Source organism: Pinus tabuliformis, chromosome 9, assembly GCF_031772625.1.
Source record: "Pinus tabuliformis cultivar Carrire ecotype Pingquan chromosome 9, CPIR1, whole genome shotgun sequence".
Lineage (NCBI taxonomy): Eukaryota > Viridiplantae > Streptophyta > Pinopsida > Pinales > Pinaceae > Pinus > Pinus tabuliformis.
This window is the reverse complement of record NC_142307.1, coordinates 206,982,150-207,009,680: the sequence shown is the minus strand read 5'-3', so window position 1 is coordinate 207,009,680 and position 27,531 is coordinate 206,982,150. Positions and strand designations below refer to the sequence as shown.

The following is a 27,531-nucleotide window of genomic DNA, read 5'->3' as shown; positions in this document are numbered from 1 at the left end:
AAGCATGGCCCCTACCAATCAACAAAAGCTAATGGCAGCCTATGACATCTAGGAAGGAAGAATGACCCTCGGTCACTTCAGACCTACAACTCAGCAACCCCAATCAGCTGCTGATTACATTAGAACTAATCTGGAAGTGTTTGCCAAGGATATCCATCCGATGGACTAGATTGAATTGCACAAGCAGACTGGGGAGATGGTATATTCTACTCTAGCAGATAAGACATTGTTAGCCCACAGATTGCAAAACTCTTTGCACAACACTGCTGCCCAACTTGAGTTGGAGAAAGCTTCGTCATAGGCCAAGGACAATAGAATCAAGTCCTTGGAGGAGATTATCATAGAGTTGGGACATGATCCCTCTGATCCCAAGGGTGTACAAGCTTTGATAAAAAAGAAGGATGAAGACATAGCTGCCCTAAGAAGACAAATCAAGCTGTCACCCACATTGCATCCTCAAGCTACAGAGGTGGCACAACAAAAAGAGGAGCAGGATGTGGTAGCTTTGCTTACAACCTTACATAAAAGGTTGGTAGAGACAGAGAGTGCCTTGGAGGCATCATTACAGGGAAGACAGGGAGAGTTGGCCTCTCAGCCAATTCAAACAGCTCAGATTCTTACAGCTGCTCCTCCCATGGCCACCACAATAATCCCTCCCACTGTTACAACATCAGAAGCAGGCGCTTCAAGCTCAACACCAATTTCAGCCACTACTTCAGCACCTACAGAGCAAGGCACCAGCTTGAAAATGGACAATATGATGAAGGAAATAGAAGCTCTAGAATTGCAAATGGCAGAATTGAATGAAACCAAGGAAAAGCTGGCTACAATTGAGGGAAAATATGACAAATCAAAGTAGGATGTAGCTGAGAAGACAAGAGAAGTCAAAGCCTTGGAAAAAAAATAAAGGAGCTGGAGAAAGAGCTTACCTTCGATAAAACTCTAGCAGATATCAAGAAAATTTTGTGGACCAAAATTGGCCAATCCATTACAGACCAATGGCAATCCATTGAAACCATTCATGAGCAAATGGATTTGATAAAATTGGCTCAGTTTGAAAACTAAAAGGCTAGAGCATCTTTAGGAAATATGCCCGAGCAAGCAAATAGAATGATCCATTTTTTGAATACTCGCACTAAAGGGTAGCTAGTAGCATTAGGAATCAGGAACATGACTGAAACTATCTTGCTAATAAAAAGGGTGTTAACCCTTAGGAATTTTGTGCAGACATTGGACAGAAAATGCCAAGAAATGCAAACAGAGGTGGATGAGTTCAAGACAAAGATCATGGCATTACATAGCAGAGGGCTTCCAAGTTTATTAACCAGTGTTGGAAGACTGCTGTCACATGACCATTATGCCAACAGGGTGAACAATTATGCTGCTAATCAAATCACAGCTTCCTCAGCCGCATCAGAAGAGACAAGGCCTCCATGAGGACAAAGTGTCTTTGATAAATTAGAAAATCTATTCTACATTGCACATGAGATAAACCACCTGTTCGAATTCCAGCCCACTTTTCATAGATACACAGAAGTTGATGAAACACTCATAAAGATACAAAGGCATCGGCTAGCTACAGAGGATTGGTGCAAACGGATGATAGAGACATTGCTCAGGTGATTTTGTTTATTAATTCTTTTTTGATCAAGCTATAGTTCAACATATACAGATGGCACGATACACCTGTCAAAGGTAAATCAGCATAAATCATAATTGAAATGATAACTACAGCTCATCAAATTGCTAAGAAGCCAAGCACACAGGATGAAGACCCAGACAGCAACAGGCAGCGTACCAGCATCAGGGAAACACACGCGGAATAAATGCGCAGCAGGCAGCCGACTCATTCAGCCCAGAAAGTCAAAGTTTTTTGACAAAATAGACAGCTAGCAAGCCAATATTAACTGCAGTGTTTAATTCTTCATTTACTCCCTCGCAAGAGTTGGTGATGTAATTTATTGCTTCAAGAGTCATCACTTAGATATTTTGTATCTTGTTTTTTGTATCTTGTTTTCGACTCGTTAAAACTATCGAAAAGTCATCCCTTTCGTATTATTTTATACTTTTTCAGACTTAAGGGATTATATTACAAAAAAGGACTATTGGAGTTGCCTTTCCGTCCCTTTTTAGACTCTCTGCAATTGAAAAGGACCAAGTTATCTTTGTTGTTAAACTCGTTAAAACAATAGCGACAAACTTGTCCATGCAAACAAGAGTGAGTTTCACCGTTGCTTGGCTCGTTAAAACATAGCGACAGGTTTGCCCGAAGGGAAAATTATAGAACAAGCATATGTTATCCTCCTCAAGCTTGACAAAAATAAAGAGGTACTGGTTAGCAATGACTGGGGAAAAAGGGAAGAAAACTTGAATAACTTCATTCGTAGCGGGTCGCTCTTGAACATGACACTTTCACTCCATCACCATGATTGAGTCGGGTTGGGTTATTCCGTTCACCGGTCCTATCACCATTGGTCCGCCATACCATCCATTTTGGGGTTAATGCTGCCAATCCATTTCAGTGTCATCGATATGTTCAAGAGAAGTCACTCAAAGAATTCACCAACCTAGCTAACGCCTCATCTGCTGCAATACCTTCACTCTCTATTTTTCATGACCGCCACCCTGAACCTTGTATCATCAGATCGTTTTGACCTCCACAAAATCATTTGCTTTGTTCCGTGTCATAGATGTAGGATTCATTAAGGACCTCCTACGATGGGTCACTTCTTGTTGACATCAGCTCATTATCCAAGAAGTTGACTTAGGGACAACCCTTTCAGTACTTTGAAGCTTGCATTCCTCAATGGCAAGTTTCTCACTTCCGGCGACAGGTTTACATCAATGGCCTTCGACCGAAAGATTTTACGTGGTGTTCAACATCAACTCATGTATTCACACCATGTGAAATGTACTGCAGTACGTCATCATCATTATCGATGATTCCTCTCGCGCCTGTTAATAGCTTAGATCATTGGCTGGTAATCAGGCGATGTCTTTCCATGTTCGACATCAGAACATCTTTTCACATGGATCAACTTGTACTTCAGGTGAAGATTGAACGAGTTTGAAGGCCCCGGATCTAGTTTCATCCATCCAAGCTATGATATATTCAGGAAAATAAAGACATCAAATGTACATCACAACTGCACAGGTAATCATCCAAACTAAAGGATGATGGCTCTACCAAAATCATCAATCTGCCACACAGACAATTGTCTGTCTTATGTACATGAATATGAATTTATAAAGCTAAGCATGGGAATTCCTGCCTCAGCTATATCATGAAAATGTTATGAATATAATGTATTGTATTGTATCTTATTACAGGTCACCTTCCAGTTCAAAAAACCTCGGATCCTCATTATAAAGCATTTAACTCAACATCAAAAGATTTACGACCTCATGTTTTAGGGGGCAATTGTTATAGACATATTTGGGCACTGCAACCCCAATCAGGTATTTCCATAAACCAAGGTATTCTAAGCCCCTAAAAGTGTTGTTTCATACCCTAAAGGAACAAGGTCAGTTGATTACATCATCTCCCAGAAGTTCTCCATGAAAAACTACTTAGAACTGGTCAAAACTGGACCATATAGACTGCTCCATGCATAGGGTGCAATGCATCTCACCAATTACACACGGGGGGTGCGATGCATACTGGAAAGCCCTTCTGTAGGGTGCGATGAGTGAGAGCAGACAAATGGCAGAAACCATGTGCTAGGTGGAAACCCAGAGAATCTTCTAGAAACTGCTCATATGACACTTGCCTCCCTGAATTCATCCAGGGATGAGTAAGAGATCTGAAATCTCCAAGTGGAACCAAGAACTATCAGTGAAATGACACTAATCAAAATCCCAGAAGCCGACTCACTCTCTTGTAAGCATCTATATATGGATCCCTCATCTAAGAGATCCAAAGGCTCGAATTTTGTAATTTGCAAGGAAGTGTTGTTGGTTTCTCTTTGAAGACATTGTTGGGTGATCTTGCTTTGTATGAGGTGAAGAGGGATTTCATGCTGGGAGGATGATGCTGGATCAGATAGCCTAGTTGTAATCCTCTCTTCTACTACTTCTATCAATAAATCTATTTGAGTTTTCCTCCATATGCTTGTATATCTTTGAATCTTGTTTGTGTATGCATTTATATGGTTAATGCACATCTGATCCTACATTATTTATGGTTATAGATCTCTATGCTTTGATGGTATTTTTCTACCTTGACTCTACAGGTGTTCTTTGAAGCGGGACAAGCGAGAAAAGAGTGGCGAAAGCTTCATCAAAGGAGAGGAAACAAGCAAGGAGACTAGCAAAAGACTGAGGTTGGTGCTCTCTGCTTCTGTCTTATCTATCTCTCATAAAGGAAAACACAAGTAACTTTAATCTGTTTGTTTCTAAGATAGATACCCATCTTAGTGGGACTAGCAGCTCTGAATGGACATTTTCCCGATAATACGGGGGCCAGCAGTGCCCCGACGGGGTTTTGGGGCAGCGCCTCCGAAGCTAAAAACATATTTAAAATTGCCTTGTAAAAGTATAGTAATTTCTAGTCAATCTGGGCCGTTCATTAGGCGGATGATCTGACAGTAGAAGTTATTTTAGTTTAGGGATTTTTTCCCTAGAAGGAAACCCATCACTATATATGAGGGAATTGTATTGCATCTATGTATATCTGTATTCTGAGTGAGGAAAAGAGAGGAGATTGAGAGCGAAGAGGGTGTTACAGTAGATCTGCTGTAGGTTGTATCTCTTCAGTTTGCTGGATAATATAATAAAAGAAGGATTGGCTATTTCTCTGTGGATGTAGCCCAAACTGGGTGAACCACGTATATTTGTGTCTCTCTTGTTTTATGCATTTTCTGTGTTTATATTTCTGTAATATTTTATGTGTTCCATTGCTCTCTAATATATAATTTTATAACATAATCTTTGGCATAATTTTAGAGAGGGTATCCAAGATCCATTTTGGATCACACCTTCCCACTAAAATAACTTTTGGTCCACCAAAAGACTAATACACTGATCTGAGCAATAAATGAGAGTAACAACACCCTCTTCTTTTAGCCTTCCTACACTAGCCTTTGCATAGTGCCTCTGAACCAAAGTCTCTGACCACTTCCCTTCTTGGATGGGTTGGTCGTCTCGGGAAGAACTGTCTTCCTCCTTGCCTTCCTGCAGAACTTCTGCTGAAATGGTCATAGAAGGTAGTTTGAGCTTCTTTGCCTTGATCCTTGATCCAAGGTGGCTCAAACGAATGTGAAGTACATCTGCTCCACAAAAATTTCATTTGTACCTGTTTGAAAGGCTGCCAACAACAATTGTTAACAACAACAGGCATACAGACAACAACTGGATGGACTAACTCCTGCTTCAACAAAGAAACATATTTCACATCTTGTGAACACCTCCATGTCTTATATCTGCATACAAATGATGGACTAGATAACAAACCCACAAAACATGCCTTTAAAAACAAATGACCCTTCAAGTCAAGCATGTAGAAAAAGACCATTAGGAATCTTTTTCAAAAGATGAACACTTCATCGTTATCTCCAACTTGGAGACCAAGTTAACTTCTCCCAAGTCAACATCACATGCATACTTAAAACAAAGTAATCAACCTTGTAAGTTAATTACACATACATGTTCAAATACAAGGAAATCATCGACATCCCTGTGTTCATGCACATCATTATCATGCATGCATTTCATACTTCAACCCTCGCTTAAGTACACTATACTTTCAAAGCTGAAATGAACATAATGTTACAACAACAAAGTGAGTCTCCTACTCAACCTTTTTCCCTTCACCATCTTGGTAAAAACCTGCCACTTACACTCCATCAACAAAGAAATGCAAACAGATGCATCAATAGACATGCAATCTTTAATTGGCTAAGAACTCTAACCATTTCTTACCAATCCATTTCAAAGGTATTTCCTTTGTTTGCACATCAGCATCAACATGTGAATCATTTTGAGACACATCATTCATGGAATCCTCACTTCCATTTCTGCCATTTTCTCTTTCCACTTTCTTCAGATTTGGTGGAAGCATTGTTGGATTCAGTGTCCAACACTTTGCAGAAAGATGTCCTTGCTTATGGCAGTAAGTGCACTGCATGTGCATCCTCTTGATAGCATGATTTGCCTTGTCCAATGGACCTTTGGCTGCTTACTTCTTTTCCTTCTTCTGCTTCCTGTATGCGGCCATTTTCTTCCAACATCTAGAAACATCATGGTTATCCAAACCACAAAAGGAACATGCAACTCTTTTCCCATACTTATGTGGAAATTCATCATGCTTTGCAAAATCAAAAGGAATGTGTTTAGAACCAGATTTATACCTGCCTCTTTCACCTTTATTGCCTTCATGAGGAGGTGAAGAAAATGAAGAAGTGGCTCCCTTTGGAACACTATCAAACTCTTCAAGACTGTTAGAGTCTCCCCAACTCTCTGGTTCAAGTGTGTGTTTCTAAACACCTGCATCCTGCAATTGATGTTTCAAGCTATTGCATTCCTCTTGGATGAAACATTCACACTTATGAGGTAGAGGACATCAAATGAAACTCCTTCTTGGCACTATTTCACTGGCTTTCATGGCAGCTTTGGAATTCTCTCCATAAGACTGTCCATAGCCAAGACCCAAATATTTAGGCCTTTCCTCAACCATTATTGGTTCAACAATACCTTGTGCATGCTTTCCCAAGCCCTTTCCTTCATAGCCCATCTTGGACATTAGCTTGGAACCTATGCCTTTAGTATGTTTCTCAAAAGAACCAATACAAGTATTCTCAGAGGAATTTGAAGACAAAATGGAATGCTTTACCTCTTCTTCAAGCTGATACTTGACCAAGGCTTCCTTGGCAATAAAGAGTTGTGACTCCAACTCATGCATCCTTTTCAGGTTCATATTTTCAATATGAAGTTTCTTCTCCATTTCTTGCAATTTACCATAAAGCATCTATTTCTCTTCCTCCATGGAGTTCAACAACTATCTAAGTATATGCTCTTCCTTCCATCCTCATACATTTCTCTCACCATATCCATCATGATGAACAAGTATTGCTTCATGTCTTCATCAAAGAAGCTTGCGAAGAAAGAAGAATTTGAGGACTCACTTGTAGAAGTTGTCATTATGCAAATGAACAAAAGAACTTCAAACAAGATTAACAAAGAACTTATTCAAGCAACCTTTTGCAACAAACCTCTTGTGCTTCAAGGATTGCTTTGAGGTCCTTTGGGATAAGAAGAATGCCTTCAACCCTTCTTCCTTATTGTCCTTCCTGGACTGAGCTATCAATAGATTTCCCTTCGCCTCTGCAAACTCAAACAATAGTCAGTCTACAAATAAGCTTACAATCAATCAGAAAATCAATCCTTGACTGCCCAAACACCTTTCAGACAAGAAATCTTTGCCCTGTCAATCAAGCATTCTGATATGATACCACTTGCTCTGGTATAACCAGCTTTGATATCACCTTCTTGAAGGTGGGGTTAATCAATCTTAAGCTCTGATACCACTTGATCTGAAAATGGAGCTCTTAGGCTTCTTGTCTAACTTACAAGAACCTCTCCCATTTCTAAAGCTTTAAATTTTCCAAAGTCTTAATGATTAAGCAATGCAGAATTAAGAAATACTTGAAAATATAGGTTTTTGTGTTTATTTTTGACTGTTGAGTGCTTTAAATTCTATTGCTTATGCTCATATTTTAGATACAAAGAACAGTAAATAATGCAACATGTAAAGCACACTCATAACAACAAGTTAATTAGGAGTTCACCCACAACTCTTGGGCTACATCTCTGTGAGCTCTAGTCAACTCAACTAGGCTCTCTGGGATTATGGAAGAAGTTATTTTACAAGTCTTTGACTCAACTCCATTGGTTTACATAGAGAACGATGGACTTACTTTACCATCACATCCCTGGCTCTGAAGCACTCAGCTTTCTGGCTCTAGCTCTCTATTATGTCTTCAGAGTAGAGTTTCTACCATAGTGAGCTCAATTTGAGTCTCTCAAAATAGATACAAATCAGTAAGACTGTACTTGGATACCCCAAGTCTCCTTTCGAGTACACAGACTCTCCTCACTGACTCTCTACCTCTGTTGATTACAATAGTACGAGCCCAATCTGAGGCTCAGTACATGACAGATATGCAGAGGAGTTCGCTTGAACCTCTCAAGCCTTCTGGAGTACACAGTCTCTCTGACTCTCTCGGTCTCTGTCTTAACTCTAGCTCGGCACTGTCTTCAGGTCATCTCCTAGCTTATTTCTTCTCTCTGCTTCTTACTTGCTTTTCTTGCCCCCCCTCTCCCCTCTGTTAGTCCGTGGATTTAAATCCATCTACTTCCTGACTATTCGTTTCCACTTCTCAGCTTTCCAGTTCCCTGCCTCTGTTCGTTCGAATCCCTTCTTTCAGCGGTTACAGTAACTACATAACGCCTCACAGGGAGGTGGCCACCTATTCCATAACAGATGAGTGTGTCAGGTTCATTGGAATGGTTGTTTTTTTTCCCTTACTCTAAGAATTCCCGCGAAACACAACTCTCCGCCAACGCATTGTCCATCTCTGACTTCAAATCTTATGTGATCTTCCTTATAACTTCATCGAATCCGGTCGTTCATCAGATAACATCTCCGCTGTTGATATGGGGCCTCCAGATCATATGGTCATCATCCATATCAAGTGGTTAAGTAGCTCGATGTTTACCCATCCGATGTGAATGGTTTTCTCTCTCTTCCATTGGACATGTGGAAATCGTTGTGTGGCATTGGTTGGGACTCAGTTGAAACTACTCACCGCTCGAAGCCCTTCCGATATCCTGCTGGTTTTGTAGAATCCTGCTTCTGATGGAATCAGAACAATATCCATTACATTTTATAACATTTCAGGTCCGGGAGCTTGTGGTATTTCCTTCTTTGAAATGTTTTCCCTGCGATATGCGATTAGTCCCTAATCGCATATCAGAATCGTCCCCCGTTGGCTGAAATTATCTCTGACTTTGCCAATTTGTGACAACGCATGTTACCATGGGCCGATGGTCTACGCGCTTGATTGACGGTCCTCGTTGATTTTTGCTGATCACAAGTTGCAACTGTCCTAAGGATTCCTCCGATAAGCTTTATCTTCACAAGATTTTAATCTTTGGAATAATTTTAGAGAGAGTATCCAAGATCTATTTTGGATCAGATTGAGTGATTGATCTTTTTATTTTAAGTTAATATTCCCTTCCTTAGATAACTCTCATTGAAACAAAATAAGTGCAAAATTTTCATTTTCATATATTGAGTTTCTTTGGATAGGAAAAAGTCACAAACATCATTAATTCCATTCCATTACTTCTCAAGTAATCGACATCCATTAAAAAGAAAAGGGATTAATTAAAACCAGTTAGATCTTTTTCCTTTTAGAAAATAAATATAGCTAAAGTCTTTGGGTCTTGTTATAGTATCTGAGAGTGAACTTTCTAAGGCCATAAAACCAAAACTATGAACTTACTAATGAGTGTAAAAAATTATTAGTATGAAGGAGTGATTGTTGGGAAAGAACCTCTAACATAGGTGTCAAGAATGAGGTCATACTAGGGCAACTGTAGTGATATTCCCTCTTCATTTGTTTTAGTGTTTATTGAATTATTATATTAATAGGGGTTTTGGAGCGAAGTTCCAAACAACACTTCTCTATGAAACTTTAGGTTTGGTTTCCCTTCCCACACATATGGTCTTAACCCATGAATATTATGTCCATCCATTGATTATGAAGTGGTAACCATAGTGACTTTTCCTAGGACATCACATGGGTGATTAAAAGTTGTAAGTGCTTGTGGTAACCTTAGAGGGTACCCATCTTCACGAGGGTACATGGATATTGGATGATTTGTGCATGCAAGCTACCATAATTATTTCTCAAACATTTTATAACTAGGTCTTGGTGACTTGATATCCCTAAAGATTTTTTGGTTTCTAGACTGTTAACGCTCGAATCCGCCTCAGGCTGAGGAAGGCAAAACTCGAGGCAACATCATACCACGCTCAACCTCGTAGCTAGCCCTACGAGGACAGGAGAGGGCTCTCTCCGAGTCTATCTCGACAGATAAATCTTCAAATGGGCTGAGATGACCAATAAGGAATACTGATTTTAGGCTAGTAAATTGATAGAAAGGGTTTTTTTTTAATAAATGATTGGGTTTTCTGGGCTGCATGGGCAAAGACAGCAAGAGCAGAGGTTTTAATCAAAGACACAGGTTAATCCATAAGGCGAGGTAGGAGTGAAGTTTAACAATAAAATTGAGATTAAAAGAAATGGCAAGATTGTTGAGAAGTCGACAAGGGCATGTGTGATGGATCCTTATCAAACAGAAGAAAACATTAAATATGAACACTTCCTCAAGACAGAGCAAATAACTTTAATTCTGCCTTTCTCACTTAAAAGTATTCATTTAGAAACGATTATGAATGAACTACGAAACATTACAAAAGACATTGAAACAGAAAGAAAGATACATTTGCTAAAATTTCACACCACAAGGGTCTTACAAATCAGAGCTGTACTCTTCAATTAATCTCTGTCAAACACTGTACAATGAAATTCTGTTCTTCTCCACGCACCTCTCAGAACTCTCTACCCCCTTTACAAAATGATTTTTAATACATTAAATAAACTCTGCTAGGGGAAAACAAATCGACCCCAAGACAAGGGATTTGTTTTATCATTATTAATAATAATAAAAAAAAAATCAGCGCTTCTGAAGATAGAATAACGCTCCTTCTTCTACTCGAATCTGTTGATAACTGATGAAGAGGTGGCATTACAGGTGTCAATCCCATTTACTGAAGATAAACATAGGCAATCGAATCTTGTTCTCTGCTATGGAAAGTATCTACGGTTTAAATTTAGCTTTGACTTTGACTTTTTACTTTACGTTTGCCTTTTGAAAAAACATTTTTAATAAAAAATAGTGGTCGTCTGGCCTGGTATGATCATCAAGTGCTCTATAACAAAGGGCTTAGTATACTCTCCATTGTATAGTGCTGCAGAATCATATAAGGATAAATCATCTTGATTATCCCTGTTACTGGATCTCGAAGGTTTAACTTCACAGTCCTCGATAACATGGCCCGAGGCTTCATTTTCTACTATACTCATTGTTACTAGATCAGTGAGAGTATCGGCTTCATAGTGATCTGTATAGAGCAGTCTTTGAATTGTTCTGATTGCTGGAATTTCTAGGAGTTCAGAGTTCTGGCATATACTCTCGATGTCCCTTAGTTTTCCAAAGTAAAGGTCTCTTTCCTTTTCCAAATCGTCAACTGCAACCTGCAGCTCTGCAACCTGTGTTGCAGCTGGGGATGGCAGTGGTGTATTCTTTGGAGCGTTTTTGCTTACATGTCCATTTAAATTTGGTCTAGAATTTGCTCGACGACTATTATTAGAGGACGAAGTTGTAGGCCTGGACATTGTAGGTGCTTTTGTTGCACCCGTTGTCTGCGAATGGAGGCTCAAAGCTGCTTTTCTATTTAGCTCTTTCCCTCCTTTGCATGTTTCTCTTCTCTCAACTGCATTATAACCATTCCTGCGGGTAAAGTTTCCAACATTTGTAGAATTGCAGTATCGTTTCAACCATTGCATAAACTCAAGATTATCTAATGGCCTTCCTTTCACTAGTTTGTTTACTTCAATATGTTTGGCTATCTTAAGCTTGTTGAGGAATTCTTGCAGCACCTTATAGTTCTGGATCATCTCATACTCAGATTTGGCTTCAAAATTGACCTGCCTCGAGATCACTCCATAGATATGCGAGGATTGCATACTCTGTCCCCATATTCACTGGATATTTGTTGTAAGATTATCCCTTTAGCTCTTTGCAAATTGAAGGAGTCGATTTGATACGAGACTGGGTGCATAAATATAAACAAATTTTGTGCTTGACTGAGTGCGTAGCGCACAACCTGATGCGTAGCGCCTGTGTAATTTAACACTGGCCGCGAGCCCAATGCGTAGCACACACCTTCAACGCGTAGCGCTCTGATCCCAGAAAAGATTTATATACCCCTTGGGTTTGTCAGTGCTTTCACAACTGCCCTTCGTTCTACATTAAGAAAGCTTTGAGTTCTTTGTACTATAAGAAAAGAATCGAGGGAATGAGGCAACAACAAAGGATGTAGAAACCTGTAAATGCTGTATGGCATAAGCTTAAGGAAGCGAGAGTTATCGGAGATGTGGTGAACAATTTCGTTCCTTGTATTTATGTGCATGTAATCTATCGCCATAAAAGATTCAGCTTGGGGCATGAACTACTGTTTTCCGTCGCCTAATCCCAACCTGACAATATCGAAATTGAGACCGAAGATTTTGATGTTGATATGCAGCAACAAGTGAGCAACTCCAAATTTGTAATAGTAAGTAGGCTTAATTCCTATTTCGTCATTCTATTGGGCAATAGGATTCTTTATTTAGCTATGGAGAAATGGAAATCCATATATTATTTACATTTTTTCTAAATCCACATAACCAGATTATGACGGATCCTCAGCGCGCTCCTGGCTGCGAATATTTGCACTGGTATTCTGTAACTTTGCACTCTGATCGAACTTTTCTTTATAGAACCCGAAGTTCATTCAATTTATTAACAGTTCTTATCCTTATCCTTGGTTTGCATGAATTTGAACGCAAACTGCAAATGATAATACCAAAACCTTGAATGAAAACAATGCCCTGCAGAACCACTACGCTATTTCCTTTTGGTATTTCTCTACAAGCCAATCTATTTGCTGTTGAACTCCTTGAAACTTTTCCAACAGTCTTTCAAACTCTTTTGTGCTCATCAAATAATCCAGAGTTTGTGGCTTAGTCTCCCAACCTTGCTTTGATTTTTGTAGATTCTGTTTGTGCTTTTGCAGGGATAGGAGCTGCTGAAGCTGCTTCCATTTGAAGAGCTGGAGAATTTTGAAACATTTTGACAAATTACATATTCTAAAAAACACATTTAATGATTTCTTCTTCAAAACAGGGTTTTGAATAAGAATCAATCTCACATTGACTGACAAGATGGAGTCTAACATCGGCTCCAATGGGGATGGCAGCTGCCGCTTCTTGGAGGTGCCAAGAACCGCAGAGCTTTGGGAGAGCAGACAATGCCTCATCCATTGGGCAATGGAGTTATTATTTCAACAGACAACACGAGACTTCCGACTCATTTATGGACTGAAACTTGACTGAAATGATCGAAAAACTTGCTCAACAAACTTCACACTACAACTGTAAATGAAACTCAGAATGAAATGCTGCCCTTTGGCTGCTTATTTATTTAAAAAATCTACCCTACTTTGCTCTAAAAACAGTAAATCAGGTAATACTAAAATGCCAAATCAACCATTCAAGTAAATCTGAGAATGATGCCGCTTGAGAATGTTTCCACCAGGACACAGATGTGATTGTTGGCAGCCCTTCATGCACGTAATGAGCCTGGTCACGTAGAAAACAGCCTGATCTATCAATCAAACTGAAAAACATTTCCATGTATGTTGCCATCGGATCACAAAAGCCAGACTCTGTTGGCTGCCCCAACTCTGCAATACATACCTCCAGTTGCACACTGTCACTGCAAACATCTGTAGGCAATTCTATTATTTCTTGTTTCGAAAGAGGAAGGATTTCCAATAACTTTTTAGGGTCTTGGAAATCATATGACTGGATCTGCTCATCTAAACACTGAATCTCCTTCTCAACTCTTTCAACAACTAATTCACAAACACCAGTTTTGGCTTCAAGAGGGAACTTTGGAGATTTCAAACATTGAAGCAAGGCACTAACAAATTCTTCATTAATTTCAAAATCTGCTAACTGATTTCTTACTTCTTTTGCAGCTTCACATAGTGCAGGGTTTACCATTGCATAAATGGATTAGCGAGCACTGGAATGTCTGGATTGCGTTGGAGTCGCCAGGTGAATGTTTTCAGCCTTCATAAGTGTCCGACTACTGTCCACCATTAGCATCAGATCTGCAATTTGATTTCATGTACTGGGACAAGACAATCAACAAGTCGAATGTCACATCAACAGCAAACCATCTTCCCCAGTATGGTCGCCACTATGTTAATGCTTGAATCCGCCTTTGGCTGAGGAAGGCAAAACTCAAGGCAACATCATACCACGCTCAGCCTCGTAGCTAGCCCTACGAGGACAGGAGAGGGCTCTCTCCGGGTCTATCCCGACAGATAAATCTTCAAATGGGCTGAGATGACCAATAAGGAATACCAATTTTAGGCTAGTAAATTGATATAAAGGGGATTTTTTTTAATAAATGATTGGGTTTTCTGGGCTGCATGGGCAAAGACAGCAAGAGCGGAGGTTTTAATCAAAGGCACAGGTTAATCCATAAGGCGAGGTAGGAGTGAAGTTTAACAATAAAATTGAGATTAAACGGAATGGCAAGATTGCTGAGAAGTCGACAAGGGCATGTGTGATGGATCCTTATCAAACAGAAGAAAACATTAAATATGAACACTTCCTCAAGACAGAGCAAATAAATTGAATTCTGCCTTTCTCACTTAAAAGTATTCATTTAGAAATGATTATGAATGAACTACGAAACATTACAAAAGACATTGAAATAGAAAGAAAGATACATTTGCTAAACTTTCACACCACAAGGGTCTTACAAATCAGAGCTGTACTCTTCAATTAATCTCTGTCAAACACTGTACAATGAAATTCTGTTCTTCTCCACGCACCTCTCAGAACTCTCTCCCCCCTTTACAAAATGATTTTAAATACATTAAATAAACTCTGCTAGGGGAAAACAAATCGACCCCAAGACAAGGGATTTGTTTTATCATTATTAATAAATAAAAATAAAAAACAAAAATCAGCGCTTCTGAAGATAGAATAGCGCTCCTTCTTCTACTCGAATCTGTTGATAACTAATGAAGAGGTGGCATTACACGTGTCAATCCCATTTACTGAAGATAAACATAGGCAATCGAATCTTGTTCTCTGCTGTGGAAAGTATCTACGGTTTAAATTTAGCTTTGACTTTGACTTTTTACTTTACGTTTGCCTTTTGAAAAAGCATTTTTAATAAAAAATTGTGGTCGTCTGGCCTGGTATGATCATCAAGTGCTCTGTAACAAAGGGCTTAGTATACTCTCCATTGTATAGTGCTGCAGAATCATATAAGGATAAATCATCTTGATTATCCTTGTTACTGGATCTCGAAGGTTGAACTTCACAGTCCTCGATAACATGGCCCGAGGCTTCATTTTCTGCTATACTCATTGTTACTAGATCAGTGAGAGTATCGGCTTCATAGTGATCTGTATAGAGCAGTCTTTGAATTGTTCTGATTGTCGGAATTTCTAGGAGTTCAGAGTTCTGGCATATACTCTCGATGTCCCTTAGTTTTCCAAAGTAAAGGTCTCTTTCCTTTTCCAAATCATCAACTGCAACCTGCAGCTCTGCAACCTGTGTTGCAGCTGGGGATGGCAGTGGTGTATTCTTTGGAGCATTTTTGCTTACATGTCCATTTGAATTTGGTCTAGAATCTGCTCGGCGACTATTATTAGAGGACGGAGTTGTAGGCCTGGACATTGCAGGTGCCTTTGTTGCACCCGTTGTCTGCGAATGGAGGCTCAAAGCTGCTTTTCTATTTAGCTCTTTCCCTCCTTTGCATGTTTCTCTTCTCTCAACTGCATTATAACCATTCCTTCGGGTAAAGTTTCCAACATTTGTAGAATCGCAGTATCGTTTCAACCATTGCATAAACTCAAGATTATCTAATGGCCTTCCTTTCACTAGTTTGTTTACTTCAATATGTTTGGCTATCTTAAGCTTGTTGAGGACTTCTTGCAGCACCTTATAGTTCTGGATCATCTCATACTCAGATTTGGCTTCAAAATTGACCTGCCTCGAGATCACTCCATAGATATGCGAGGATTGCATACTCCGTCCCCATCTTCACTGGATATCTGTTGTAAGATTATCCCTTTAGCTCTTTGCAAATTGAAGGAGTCGATTTGATATGAGACTGGGTGCATAAATATAAACAAATTCTGTGCTTGACTGAGTGCGTAGCGCACAGCCTGATGCGTAGCGCCTGTGTAATTTAACACTGGCCGTGAGCCCAATGCGTAGCACTCAGCTTGGTGCGTAGCGCACACCTTCAACTCGTAGCGCTCTGATCCCAGAAAAGATTTATATACCCCTTGGGTTTGTCAGTGCTTTCACAACTTCCCTTCGTTCTACATTAAGCAAGCTTTGGGTTCTTTGTACTATAAGCAAAGAATCGAGGGAATGAGGCAACAACAAAGGATGGCGAAACCTGTAAATGTTGTATGGCAGAAGCTTAAGGAAGCGAGAGTTATCGGAGACGTGGTGAACAATTTCATTCCTCGTATTTATGTGCATGTAATCTATCGCCATAAAAGATTCAGCTTGGGGAATGAACTACTGTTTTCCGTCGCCCAATCCCAACCTGACAATATCGAAATTGAGACCGAAGATTTTGATGTTGATATGCAGCAACAAGTGAGCAACTCCAAATTTGTAATAGTAAGTAGTCTTAATTCCTATTTCGTCATTCTATTGGGCAATAGGATTGTTTATTTAGCTATGGAGAAATGGAAATCCATATATTATTTACGTTTTTTCTAAATCCAGATAACCAGATTATGACAGATCCTCAGCGCGCTCCTGGCTGCGAATATTTGCACTGGTATTCTGTAATTTTGCACTCTGATCGAACTTTTCTTTATAGAACCCGAAGTTCATTCAATTTATTAACAGTTCTTATCCTTATCCTTGGTTTGCATGAATTTGAACGCAAACTGCAAATGATAATACCAAAACCTTGAATGCAAACAATGCCCTGCAGAACCACTACGCTATTTCCTTTTGGTATTTCTCTACAAGCCAATCTATTTGCTGTTGAACTCCTTGAAACTTTTCCAACAGTCTTTCAAACTCTTTTGTGCTCATCAAATAATCCAGAGTTTGTGGCTTAGTCTCCCAACTTTGCTTTGATTTTTGTAGATTTTGTTTGTGCTTTTGCAGGGATAGGAGCTACTGAAGCTGCTGCCATTTGAAGAGCTGGAGAATTTTGAAACATTTTGACAAATTACATATTCTAAAAAACACATTTAATGATTTCTTCTTCAAAACAGGGTTTTGAAGAAGAATCAATCTCACATTGACTGACAAGACGGAGTCTAACATCGGCTCCAATGGGGATGGCAGCTGCCGCTTCTTGGAGGTGCCAAGAACCGCAGAGCTTTGGGAGAGCATACAATGCCTCATCCATTGGGCAATGGAGTTATTATTTCAACAGACAACACGAGACTTCCGACTCATTTATGGACTGAAACTTGACTGAAATGATCGAAAAACTTGCTCAACAAACTTCACACTACAACTGTAAATGAAACTCAGAATGAAATGCTGCCCTTTGGCTGCTTATTTATTTACAAAATCTACCCTACTTTGCTGTAAAAATAGTAGATCAGGTAATACTAAAATGCCAAATCAACCATTCAAGTAAACCTGAGAATGATGCCGCTTGAGAATGTTTCCACCAGGACACAGATGTGATTGCTGGCAGCCCTTCATGCACGTAATGAGCCTGGTCACGTAGAAAACAGCCTGATCTATCAATCAAACTGAAAAACATTTCCATGTATGTTGCCATTGGATCGCAAAAGCCAGACTCTGTTGGCTGCCCCAACTCTGCAATACATACCTCCAGCTGCACACTATCAGTGCAAAAATCTGTAGGCAATTCTATTATTTCTTGTTTCGAAAGAGGAAGGATTTCAAAGAACTTTTTAGGGTCTTGGAAATCATATGACTGGATCTGCTCATCTAAACACTGAATCTCCTTCTCAACTCTTTCAACAACTAATTCACAAACACCAGTTTTGGATTCAAGAGGGAACTTTGGAGATTTCAAACATTGAAGCAAGGCACTGAAAAATTCTTCATTAATTTTAGAATCTGCTAACTGATTTCTTACTTCTTTTGCAGCTTCACACAGTGCAGGATTTACCATTGCATAAATGGATTAGCGAGCACTGGAATGTCTGGATTGCGTTGGAGTCACCAGGTGAATGTTTTAAGCCTTCATAAGTGTCCGACTACTGTCCACCATCAGCATCAGATCTGCAATTTGATTTCATGTACTGGGACAAGACAATCAACAAGTCGAATGTCACATCAACAGCAAACCATCTTCCCCAGTATGGTCGCCACTATGTTAATGCTTGAATCCGCCTCTGGCTGAGGAAGGCAAAACTCGAGGCAACATCATACCACGCTCAGCCTCGTAGCTAGCCCTACGAGGACAGGAGAGGGCTCTCTCCGGGTCTATCTCGACAGATAAATCTTCAAATGGGCTGAGATGACCAATAAGGAATACCGATTTTAGGCTAGTAAATTGATATAAAGGGGTTTTTTTTTTTAATAAATGATTGGGTTTACTGGGCTGCATGTGCAAAGACAGCAAGAGTAGAGGTTTTAATCAAAGGCACAGGTTAATCCATAAGGCGAGGTAGGAGTGAAGTTTAACAATAAAATTGAGATTAAACAGAATGGCAAGATTGCTGAGAAGTCGACAAGGGCATGTGTGATGGATCCTTATCAAACAGAAGAAAACATTAAATATGAACACTTCCTCAAGACAGAGCAAATAAATTGAATTCTGCCTTTCTCACTTAAAAGTATTCATTTAGAAACGATTATGAATGAACTATGAAACATTACAAAAGACATTGAAACAGAAAGAAAGATACATTTGCTAAACTTTCACACCACAAGGGTCTTACAAATCAGAGCTGTACTCTTCAATTAATCTCTGCCAAACACTGTACAATGAAATTCTGTTCTTCTCCACGCACCTCTCAGAACTCTCTCCCCCCTTTACAAAATTATTTTTAATACATTAAATAAACTCTGCTAGGGGAAAACAAATCGACCCCAAGACAAGGGATTTGTTTTATCATTATTAATAAATAAAACTAAAAAAAAAAAAAACAATCAGCGCTTCTGAAGATAGAATAACGCTCCTTCTTCTACTCGAATCTGTTGATAACTGATGAAGAGGTGGCATTACAGGTGTCAATCCCATTTACTGAAGATAAACATAGGCAATCGAATCTTGTTCTCTGCTGTGGAAAGTATCTACGGTTTAAATTTAGCTTTGACTTTGACTTTTTACTTTACGTTTTCCTTTTGAAAAAACATTTTTAATAAAAAATAGTGGTCGTCTGGCCTGGTATGATCATCAAGTGCTCTGTAACAAAGGGCTTAGTATACTCTCCATTGTATAGTGTTGCAGAATCATATAAGGATAAATCATCTTGATTATCCCTGTTACTTGATCTCGAACGTTGAACTTCACAGTCCTCGATAACATGGCCCGAGGCTTCATTTTCTGCTATACTCATTGTTACTAGATCAGTGAGAGTAGCGGCTTCATAGTGATCTGTATAGAGCAGTCTTTGAATTGTTCTGATTGCCGTAATTTCTCGGAGTTCATAGTTCTGGCATATACTCTCGATGTCCCTTAGTTTTCCAAAGTAAATGTCTCTTTCCTTTTCCAAATTGTCAACTGCAACCTTCAGCTCTGCAACCTGTGTTGCAGCTGGGGATGGCAGTGGTGTATTCTTTGGAGCGTTTTTGCTTACATGTCCATTTGAATTTGGTCTAGAATCTGCTCGGTGACTATTATTAGAAGATGGAGTTGTAGGACTGGACATTGCAGGTGCCTTTGTTGCACCCGTTGTCTGCGAATGGACGCTCAAAGATGCTTTTCTATTTAGCTCTTTCCCTCCTTTGCATGTTTCTCTTCTCTCAAATGCGTTATAACCATTCCTGCGGGTAAAGTTTCCAACATTTGTAGAATCGCAGTATCGTTTCAAGCATTACATAAACTCAAGATTTTCTAATGGCCTTCCTTTCACCAGTTTGTTTACTTCAATATGTTTGGCTATCTTAAGCTTGTTGAGGACTTCTTGCAGCACCTTATAGTTCTGGATCATCTCATACTCAGATTTGGCTTCAAAATTGACCTGCCTCGAGATCACTCCATAGATATGCAAGGATTGCATACTCCGTCCCCATCTTCACTCGATATCTGTTGTAAGATTATCCCTTTAGCTCTTTGCAAATTGAAGGAGTCGATTTGATACGAGATTGGGCGCATAAATATAAACAAATTTTGTGCTGGACTGAGTGTGTAGTGCGCTATCCCAGTGCGTAGCGCACAACCTGATGCTTAGCGCCTATGTAATTTAACACTGGCCACGTGAGCCCAATGCGTAGCGCTCAGCTTGGTGTGTAGCGCACACCTTCAATGCATAGTGCTCTGATCCCAGAAAAGATTTATATCCCCCTTGGGTTTTTCAGTGCTTTCACAACTGCCCTTCATTCTACATTAAGCAAGCTTTTAGTTCTTTGTACTATAAGCAAAGAATCGAGGGAATGAGGCAACAACAAAGGATCGCGAAACCTGTAAATGCTGTATGGTAGAAGCTTAAGGAAGCGAGAGTTATCGGAGACGTGGTGAACAATTTCGTTCCTCGTATTTATGTGCATGTAATCTATCGCCATAAAAGATTCAGCTTGGGGAATGAACTACTGTTTTCCGTCGCCCAATCCCAACCTGACAATATCGAAACTGAGACCGAAGATTTTGATGTTGATATGCAGCAACAAGTGAGCAACTCCAAATTTGTAATAGTAAGTAGGCTTAATTCCTATTTCGTCATTCTATTGGGCAATAGGATTCTTTATTTAGCTATGGAGAAATGGAAATCCATATATTATTTACATTTTTTCTAAATCCACATAACCAGATTATGATGGATCCTCAACGCGCTCCTGGCTGCGAATATTTGCACTGTTATTCTGTAATTTTGCACTCTGATCGAACTTTTCTTTATAGAACTCGAAGTTCATTCAATTTATTAACAGTTCTTATCCTTATCCTTGGTTTGCCTGAATTTGAATGCAAACTGCAAATGATAATAACAAAACCTTGAATGCAAACAACGCCCTGTAGAACCACTACGTTATTTCCTTTTGGTATTTCTCTACAAGCCAATCTATTTGTTGTTGAACTCCTTGAAACTTTTCCAACAGTCTTTCAAACTCTTTTGTGCTCATCAAGTAATCCATAGTTTGTGGCTTAGTCTCCCAACTTTGCTTTGATTTTTGTAGATTCTGTTTGTGCTTTTGCCGGGATAGGAGCTGCTGAAGCTACTTCCATTTGAAGAGCTGGAGAATTTTGAAACATTTTGACAAATTACATATTCTAAACAACATATTTAATGATTTGCTGGAGAATTTTGAAACATTTTGACAAATTACATATTCTAAAAAACATATTTAATGATTTCTTCTTCAAAACAGGGTTTTGAAGAAGAATCAATCTCACATTGACTGACAAGACGGAGTCTAACATAGACAACTCCTTTAGCCATTAGTATGTTTTCCTATTGAAGTTCTAGATTTGATAGGGTGTTCTATATGTAAATTTTGTGTCCAATTGGCCATAGGTTTGTTTGTTTATTATTTTGGGTAATCTATATTTCACCATGGTTGACTAACATCCTCACTATTATTATCGACAATGAGGAATCCATCTTAAGAAATAGGAGTTATCATTCCTTAGGTAGTTGTTGTTGTCCACATTTGATGGCATTTACACCATAGAGTTTGAAACTCATGCATCAAATTTAGAGAAGTCTAATAAAGTGGAGGTTGAAGTTATTGATGAAAGTCCACCACATTTTAAGCATCCTTCACGTTCACTCACTCAAGTCAGTAAACCTGTTGGTAGTTCCTTCTCATTATTTAGTTGTCATCATATGATGTTAGGTGTTAAATTATGTGTCTTAGGAATTCCTTTCCTTTGCTGAATATCACATCGTGGCCACGATCTTCCAAAACTGCAATGGATACAAGATTCTTCTTTAGACCCAGTACAAACATCACATCCTTGAGCCTAAGATGGGAGATTGAATCCCTTTGAAAGGTGACAATACCAATCCTAGTCACATTGTACCTTCCATCATCTCCCATCTTGATGAAAACAGGGGGATCCTTCTCGTCCAAATCACTGAATACATCTCTATTCCCCGTCGTATGGAACAAGGCACCATTGCTGAGATACCATACACTTCTCATCATCGTGCTGGCCATGCATGCAATGAGAGTAAAATCAATCTCAAACTATGAAGCCAAGGCTTCACCCACTCCTCCTCTTACATTCTTCTTTTTTCCCTTCTTGTGTTGAAACTTCATTGTAGAGTTCCCAAATTAATGGCAATGAAGGCACTTGATTATGGAAAAGTCTTTCTTCTTGCCCCCTTGACTTGATTCTTCTTTGGACTAGGATTTCTTCCATTTCTCTTTGTTGCCTTTCCATATGTTATAGGAAATTTTGTCACATCTGATCAATAGGATTTAAACAAGATCAATCAACATCCTTTTACCTCCTTTTCATCATCCTTGCACAAATACCTAAGCATGACTCATTCTAATCCCCGAGTTTCTACCTAAAAGTACCTTGTTTCAGTCATTTTAAGGACCAACGCTCTCTAGCCTCTTAATGGAAAGTGTTGACTACCAGGTTGCCCTACTCTACATCTTTGCTGATCAACAAAGGTTGCTCAGTATTGGGGGTGCGTTGATTCTAGAAATTTGGAAAAGAAAGAGAAAATCCCGAAGCCTCTTCTTCTAGAAGCTTCCAGGATTTGTTGTAACCATTTACCTCATATGCAAGTCTTGAATCCTTTCCTATCCTACCTTCGATTCTTCATCCCTTATACTTGAGCTCAACCTCGCATCAAGACTGAATCTCAAGCCCATATTGGTAAAAGGATAAGAATTCATGAAATACCTCCTTCACCTATATATTTATTATCATCCATAGGCATGGAGTTGTATTTTGGAGAGTGATTTTACCCTTATTTTATTTTTGTGAGAGAGATATTTCCATGAATTAGGGTGATTAGAGGTGCAATTTGTGACAAGGAAAGGAGAAGTCAACTTCGAGGAGTTCTTTTACAGGATCAACACTTATTTTCGGTTGTAACTCACTCCATTTCTATTAATGCAAAGAGTTCTTTGTTTTCCTATATATGATGTTATGGTTTCATATATTTAAATACCATGTTGATATATTGAATAAAATGATTATATGATGCTACATAGATTATGTGGATCGTTGGATTTTGTTATCTGATTGTGCAGGTTCTAATAATAGCAATTAGAGCTAGGATTGGAGCATTCAAGCCATGGAAGGAGCAGAGCATGCGACACATTCCAGGTAGGCTTCATCTCGTTATCTATTTAATTTAAGGAAAACACTAGTCCCTTTTTCTCTTTGTTGTTCTAGGTTAGTCCACCAGGTTTGGGGAAGCTACCTCTGTTCGCAATCGTAGATTCTGCATAACAAATTTGCGACTCGACTAGGGAGCAATGTATTCTCTTGGTGGTTTATTTTTTGATTGTGCTTGTTTTACCTCTTCTTTAGACCTATATTGTCTTATTCAATCAAAAATATACCTAGGAATACCTTTCATTGAGTTTGAATTGCAATCCTTGTGTTGAAACCTTACATCCCTAGACCAACGCATCCTGTTCTTCTGACAAAGTGTTGCACCCGAACTGAACCTTCTATGTGCCTATGTTGCATAGCATTGGTGCCTCCTTTGCACCTGAGTTGGCCCTTGTTAATGCACAAATTTTCTTTTGTCTTGATTTTCTCTTTGATCAACCTTATTCTAGCTGCTCCTCCTTGAGTCTTTGAGTGTCTTGTGGTCCCCCTGAAGCCTCCATTTGGTTTGATTCTTTTTAGTACCTTTGGTAAGGATTTTTTTAAAGATTTTCCTTTGTTCTTATCATTAGGTCATTTTAAAATTTATTTTGTTTTATCATTGAGTGCTTAGATGAATTGATGTTTTAGACATCATCCTGAAAATATTGCTTGAATTAGTAATTAAACTTTGCATCTTATTTTTCATCTGAAAATTAAGTTGAATCAAAAAGAAAAATATTATTCATTGCATCTAGGGTTTTTTGTGTGAAATAGGAATTCCCTAGTGTGAAATTTCATGTTTTTTCTTTGATTTTTGCAAAAAAATCCCCCCTTAATCGCCTTTGATTGTCATCTCTTTTGATTTTTGAAATTTTCACCCAATTTTAGTTTGAGTCCTTTGTTCATGAAATATTAGATTACGTTTGATTTCATCGGAATCCTCTTGCATTTGATTTTAAGAATTATCTTACATAGATCAAATTTGCATAGTTATAATTCTCATTTTCATAGCAGGAAAGGAAATTGTGCATAGATTACATTTGTATATTTTTCAGGGGAATCATGTATAGATTACATTGCATGGTTTGGCATATTTTTTTTTTCTAAGTAAAAGTAGTGTATTAATATGTACAGAAAAATACAAAGAGGACAAAGCCTTGACCAAGTTTATCATAAAATATCAACAAAATCTGGACTGCCCCAACATTGGGGAAACCAGTCCAGTGAGAGCATAAACTCCAAAAATGGTAGCAATTCTTGAGTCCAGACCCCACAAAATATAGTAAGATGTTACCATGATAGGATATGAGAAGCCAAGAAAAACTATCAAAAAACAAAATGACCAGTTAAAAAACACCTGGGCAGCCATAGCCGACCACGTGCTAACTCCAGGCAGCCTCTGCTGATTCTTTGTTTGCCCCATCTTGCTACCTGGAAGCCACGTCATATTAGATGAAATCATCTGGGATGGGTTCCTCGATGATTGGGCATGCCCACTCACCTATCACGTCCCTGGAAACGCTGCCGTGTGGCTCTCTGCCACCACCGCCGTGAGTCTCACCCCTGTTGCCAGGTGCAACCTGCATGGTATACCCTTCATGACTCAAACCACCAGAGGGGCGCATGGCTGCAGAGCTTCCCCCTTCACCATGCTGAATGCCACCGAAGTTCAGACCATGCAAGGTGAAGAGGCTATCATCCATGCCATTCTTACCATTATCCCTGCAATTACTGCATATGGGAGCAACCTCCTGCGGCAAGTTGGAATTGTCAACTTGAGAGACTGTTTGAGTGTTTTCTTCAGAGAAGAAGATGGATATAGTAGTAGTAATGATAGGCCTATTCAGGGAACTACAGAACCTGAATTGGGTAGAGTGGAGAGCGGGTAGAAGGGGCAGAGGAAAATTATCTGAGTGGACAACAAATTCGCCATGAGCAACCCCAGAAGAACGAGCCCAACCTCACCCACATCTGGTATTAGGATATCTACCGTCCCCAAGAATTGGAGGGTGATGCAGTTCAGGGGAGGAAGAGGAGGTGGCACGCTCAACTGGAGGACGAGAACTTCCTCCCCTGGTACCTCCCCTACGACTTCTCATTCGGTGCCTAACCATGTTGATGTCGCTGGCTGAGCACGCAACAAGAGCAGTGATAGGAGGGACAATGACAGAGGGAGCACTAGCAGAGGGAATGTGAGGCGAAACAGGGTAGTTCTGGGTAGAGATTAGAATGCAGAGAGCCGAATGAGAGTGATGAAACCCATTACCAAAATCCGCACAGCAAACAATCCAGCAGCGACGGCCAGTTGCAGTGCGAAGGCTGGGCTCATAGGCCTGAGGCGGACAGATGCAGCAGAGCAGGGGAGACAGTGCAGGAATGAAACGAGGTAACTCCATAACCCAACAATGAATACCATTTTTCCGATCCGGACCTGTATTGAATACAGCCTGCAGAGAGTCTTGAAGGTGCCTGAGGGAGATATGGGGAGGGCACTATCGGACAAGTGGCCCATCCCCTCGTTTCCATCCTTCAGTAAATGCATTAATTCCATAACATGTCACCCACAACCAGGTATGGTTTGGCATATTTTAATGCTTTGAATTGAATTGGAATAATGAAATTGAAAGATATATCTAGGAAGCTTTTGTCTGTTGCATATTTAATTGTTGCATCATTGTTTGTACCTCTTCCCTACACTAGATAGCTTTCAACGAAAATGAAAAGAGTTATTTTTGTCATATTGGTTGCATCATAGGTGTGTTCAAGTGACATTGAGTTTTTAGTTTGAAATCAAAACATAATTCAAGATCAACGCTAAAATTCACTCAATTAGCCTAAGGATAATTTGAAACTTAATGACACACATAGAGATCTAGGTTAGAGACGTGTTTCGATGTCTATAAATGTAGGAGTTGTCGTTTTTTCTAGCATTGCATTCTGGGAGTGATATCTAGTTCTACCTACATAAGTGTATCAGACCATTCTCCACGTACCTTTGGGTATATTGAATGGTGCTCCATGCATTAAAATTATATGAGAATGCTCTCATCATATAGTTATGCATTAGACAACACTACTATGGATTGCACGTACACATACCATCGAGTATATTTTGGAATTCCACCCTAGATTTCTATCCTCGCCATAGGTAACCTAGTCCGTTTCTTTGTATATCATGATACACCAAATGCAACATTCGGGGAGATTGCATGCACGTATGTTAAGTCCTTGGTTATCCAAGGTGTATATTGCAGTTCACAATTGCTTGGTAAACCTTTATGCCTAGTTTACCCTCTTGATTTATTTTGGTTGTTAATTTCTAAAATAAATTAATTGACTATGGAACAACATCCTCTTCATGGAAAAACTCCTTAGTAAATCTTAGGTTTAGACTAATGGCAACATTTCCTCAGTCCACTAATCAAGGAAACCCCTCTGACGAGAATCCTAGTCATTTTCCTTCTTTCGGAAATATTGGTGCTCCTTAAATGGCAACGTTGTCCATTAAGGGATTTACCATTGGTTTTCAAGTTTGGTTTTTTTCGATTACTATGGTTCTGAATGTTTGAACTTCTTCTCAACCAAGTTATCCTCCTCCTGAAAAATATCAACCTCAAGTTGATCCTAAAGTTGACCTTTTTCCTTCTTCGCTTGTTTGGTCTTTTTCCTTTTCTTCCTTGTCGTCTGGTGAAAGCCTCCAAGTTAGTAACTAGGTGGATAATAAGAAGAAGAAAATGAAGATTAAGAAGAAGAAATATAAGTAGGGGGGTGACCAAGCAACCATCGTTACTGATGCAACTGTTATGGAGAAACCTTCCAATTAACCCCACAAAGTTAAATTCCCTTGCAAGTTATGTAAGGGTGACCACCTTCTTAGATATTGTCCTGGTATTCCCAATATATTAGAAGTGTGGTCTATAGGCTCATATCAACCTTTGTCATCAGCTTCTGGAGATCATGGTAGTGATAAGCCCTCAACTAGTGATAGTAAGCGCCATGGGAAAAAGGGTAAAAGAAAATTTCCTTGTATGTTATGTAAAGGGAATAATCCTATTCACCTTTTTTCTTATATGGATGAAGTCTCAAATGTGTTCGAAAACCTTACATCTTCTCGGCCTCGTCTTCCAGCTGGTTATTGAAAGCTTTATCCTAATCCTCCACTAGTTGACGAAGCGATTGATCAGAATCCAAATCCACTGAATCCCACTCTCTTTG

At 39.3% G+C, this 27,531-nt stretch overlaps 3 pseudogenes; all 3 read right to left on the bottom strand.

Annotated features, from left to right (window-relative positions):
- Positions 1–10,949: 10,949 nt before the first annotated feature.
- LOC149147869 (microtubule-associated protein RP/EB family member 1C pseudogene) lies at positions 10,950–11,813 on the bottom strand (annotated as a pseudogene).
- Positions 11,814–15,080: 3,267 nt separating this feature from the next.
- LOC149147868 (microtubule-associated protein RP/EB family member 1C pseudogene) lies at positions 15,081–15,944 on the bottom strand (annotated as a pseudogene).
- Positions 15,945–19,237: 3,293 nt separating this feature from the next.
- LOC149147867 (microtubule-associated protein RP/EB family member 1C-like) lies at positions 19,238–20,101 on the bottom strand (annotated as a pseudogene).
- Between the last annotated feature and the right edge of the window lie 7,430 nt (positions 20,102–27,531).